We start from the raw sequence: 4,131 nt of genomic DNA, 5'->3' as shown, positions 1-4,131 counted from the left end.
AGCGGCGTGGTGGTGAGTTTAGTCCCACCTCGCTAGCTGAGAGAGAGCCGCACCTGTTTATAAGGTGCGGTGCGCCTCAGCTGTCGAGCTCCTCTCTAAAGCAGGCTTACGGGCCTAACTCTCTGTACATGCCTGTGGGCCTACTGGGCCTTCTGCGGGCCTGAATCCTGGCCCATGGATGGGTTTCTAATCGTATTCAGGCCGTGGTGGCCCAGTAGGTGGCATAATTTTTAATTTTTGGCCTGTTATTTTTCATGTATTTACTAATTATTTTGAGCTATAAGACCCTAAAATTGAAAAGCATTTCAAATGAACTCTGAAAAGGTTGAAAGTTGGCATGGTATCATCATTTCATCCACATAGCATGTGCAAGAAAGTTGAGAGGGTTACGGCAAAAACTAGATGCACTTCTTGTACAAAACGGACAATGGTATCATACTCGTCTATTACAAAGTTGGCATGGTATCATCATAATAGTTGCGGGAGAAAGTCTTCACTTTTTCTTCGCTTGTGTCATTTGCTTATTGCGCCGTAACCATGGATAATCTTCATCGTTTATCAGGATGCTTGGGTCAGCCTTGACTTTGAAAGGAGGAATTTCATGAAACTTTTCATAATCTTCAGACATGTCTGTCTTGCCCTCCACTCCCACAATGTCCCTTTTTCCTGAAAGAACTATGTGGCGCTTTGGCTCATCGTATGATGTATTCGCTTCCTTATCTTTTCTTTTCCTCGGTCTGGTAGACATGTCCTTCACATAGATAACCTATGCCACATCATTGGCTAGGACGAATGGTTCGTCAGTGTACCCAAGATTGTTCAGATCCACTGTTGTCATTCCGTACTGTGGGTCTACCTATACCCCGCCTCCTGACAGATTGACCCATTTGCACTTAAACAAAGGGACCTTAAAATCATGTCCGTAGTCAAGTTCCCATATGTCCATTATGTAACCATAATATGTGTCCTTTCCCCTCTCGGTTGCTGCATCAAAGCGGACACCGCTGTTTTGGTTGGTGCTCTTTTGATCTTGGGCGATCGTGTAAAATGTATTCCCATTTATCTCGTATCGTTTGTAAGTCAATACAGTCGAAGATGGTCCCCTGGACAACGAGTACAACTCATCACAAACAGTGGTGTCACCTCTGAGACGTGTTTCCAACCAACTGCTGAAAGTCCTGATGTGTTCACATGTAATCCAGTCGTCACACTGCTCCGGGTGTTTGGAGCGCAGACTCACTACTAGATATCCCGTTTTAGCCGAGGGTCCAATTACCGTCGGATATGTAAGTTCACCGTCAGATACACTTATAACCGACGGTGAACCGTCGGCCATCTCCCGTCGGCTATGCTTCGTCGGCCATTACATTAATAGCCGACGGTACTCTTAGCTAATATCTTTTCCCACGGTATTAAGCCGTCGGATATGTTTAGGCCACGGTTGGCTCGCACTAGCTTGATGACTCATATAGCCGACGGTGCCCCTTCAATTATTATTCTTCCGACAGTAACTGATTCCCATCGGGTTTGTTATTAGTCAACTGTATGTTTGACCCGTCGGGGTTAATCATAACTAAGAGTAGAGTCAAACCGTCGATTAGTATGATTACCGACGGTGCATATAACCCTTCGGAGATTCCTTTAGTTGAGAGGCTGGCAAGCAACGCCAATTTACGAAGGCTCGTCGTATGCATATTGTGTACCCAAGATGTTTGCTACGCTATAAGGCATAGTCACCCCGAGATCTTTTCTACGCTCCATAGGCAGTAGTGTGATACACCAAACTGCGTTTCAGAATATTGGCATATCAAATAGGTCTCAAGATTACACGACCATACATGACCCAAAAACATATATTATATTTTGCATATCTAAGAAAGTACTACAAGCCTAATGAGTTCCATACGATTTACATTAACCCTAGCGATCCATCTAGGGAATGTAGAATGCAAAACAAAATAGTAACTATGCATGATATAATGGTTCAGGCAATTTGCATAAGCTAAATTGCCCTCAATCTTCAAAACTTCGCTTTGTTGCGTGCCTTGAATAAGATTGTTAAACTAGTCACCATCATCGCCAGAGTTAGTATCTCATTCATCGCCATATGGATCATAATGTTTATCGCACGAGATATCCCCTGCCTTGATGTCATAGGTGTTATCGTCATCATCATTAATGGAATGATTATTGTCATGACTCAGACCGCCTCCAATATTGCTTCCCACCCCCCTATAAAATGATAACTTGTAAGAGAGATGAAAAATGATGTAATGTACTGTAGTTAAATTCAATTGAGCCACAGGGAACAAACTTTTATAGGGAAGCTACAGGGAATAAAATTAATTGTTCTATATTGTACTGGAGTATCCATGGACTAGGAACTCAGTGTACGTCAGCATTTACTAGTGCTAGACCAGTGGTTCGCTCCTTTTCAAACCATGCATCCGGGGAATAGAAACTAAATGTAAATGGGAACAATACACAAATAAAACTAGTTCACTCGTTTGCACCTTTTATCCACAAACTTATATACTAGTAATTTTGACCTTTTAATATAGTTCCCTGGTACATGTGATAATTCGTTTTTAGTAATCAACTCTGCGATTTAGCAAAGAGGAATGATTTATGAACTTAAAGTAAATCCAGAAAGTTACTAAGTGAAATAGTTAAGTGCGGCACAACCATGGCAAGCTTTTTCATCATCCGAATATGCACATACTTTCTCATCTTACTTTGTTCCTGTATAACTAGTTGTACAAAGCGAAGCTGCTGCAACTACTACTACTACTACTCCCTAGTAGAATTTCAACCATAGTTGTGTGATTTGTGCAGTTTTGACATCTTAGCTCGCAAAGATTTGACATTAGAAATATATCAGACTAGACTAGCTGGGGATTGCAGCCTTAACTTGCGGAGTACTACAATATGGTAATTGGTAATGGAACTGAACAGAGGTGGTACACCTACCTGAAGTCGGCCATCTCACTGGATTGGATATTTTTGGGCAGTGACTCGTAGAAAATTCTGAGAGGTTCCCTCTGTCAAATTTTTAAAAAAATCAGATGAATGAAAACATATATGTACTTTTTGGACAGTGACTCGTAGAAAATCCTGAGAGGTTCCCTCTGCCAAAAAAAAACAAATCAGATGAATGGAAACATAGATGTACTCTAACATGAACGAATTAAGAAGAGGGAGACGGATGTGATTCAGTTACGGTACCTTGGAAGGATCCAACTTCTAGCCGGGAAGGGAGAAGGCATTCTTGGCCGCTTGCCTGGTACATGGATTTGACATTGGATGAAGCTAGCGATATGGATCTCCCACCTCCTTTACCCTTCATGAGAAGGAGAACACAGCAGAATAGAACCCTTCAGCCTGCGTTGTCGCTCAGCCATCCACACGCGCCACCGCTCGACGAGCAGCCCGGTCCACAGCTCGCCCATCAGCCGCATCGCCGCTCCTTGCGCTGCTGCTCGCCATTGTCCGCCACTACTGCTAGCAGTACTGTTTCTGCAGAAAGAGAAGAAATAAGAGACCAAGGCGAGAGGAGAAAGATTTTCCCTTAAAGAGAGGAAAGAGGCACTGATCTAGCACCTTAGATCGCCGGGTGCTGCACGCCGCCGCCAGAACTGGTGAGAGACGAGATCTGGCTGGGTGGACTTGATTTTTACGGGAGGATAGAATTGGGGGAGGTGAAAAACGTCTCCATCAGCACACTCTCACACTTACAAGTAACATGTATTCATAGATTTTTCAAACAGTGTTAGAAGTTCTGAACTGATGCACATAAGACGTCTCTTGGTGCTATCCATGCACGATGGATGATTCATTGGTGTGTTGTATTTTGGTTCCACCCTACGAAAACCATGTAATTAACTTTTATTCTTTTGGGCCATTTGTTCTTTACAAAAATCATATTTTGATTCTTAGATTTCTCACATAGGTCAACATTTTAATCCGAACAGTTGCACATATGACGTTTCTTGGTGCGATCCATGTATGGTGGATAACTCAATGATGTGTTGTATTTTGCCCCCCCCCCCCCAAATGGACTGATCTGTTGTGCTGGACAAGGATAATGCATGACAAGGATCATACATACAGAATCGTATGCATAGCAGGACT

The 4,131-nt window shown here is 42.9% G+C and overlaps 1 long non-coding RNA gene across 1 annotated transcript; it reads right to left on the bottom strand.

Moving 5' to 3' along the window:
• Positions 1-1,839: 1,839 nt before the first annotated feature.
• On the bottom strand, positions 1,840-3,689 carry LOC109784141 (uncharacterized). The gene is made up of 4 exons (XR_002237824.4): positions 3,601-3,689; positions 3,226-3,516; positions 2,971-3,128; positions 1,840-2,232 (listed from the first exon to the last, which is right to left on the bottom strand). It is a non-coding gene; the product is annotated as an uncharacterized lncRNA (long non-coding RNA).
• Positions 3,690-4,131: the final 442 nt, after the last annotated feature.

This window comes from Aegilops tauschii, chromosome 3 (assembly GCF_002575655.3).
Source record: "Aegilops tauschii subsp. strangulata cultivar AL8/78 chromosome 3, Aet v6.0, whole genome shotgun sequence".
NCBI lineage: Eukaryota > Viridiplantae > Streptophyta > Magnoliopsida > Poales > Poaceae > Aegilops > Aegilops tauschii.
This window is presented reverse-complemented; position numbering and strand designations above follow the sequence as displayed.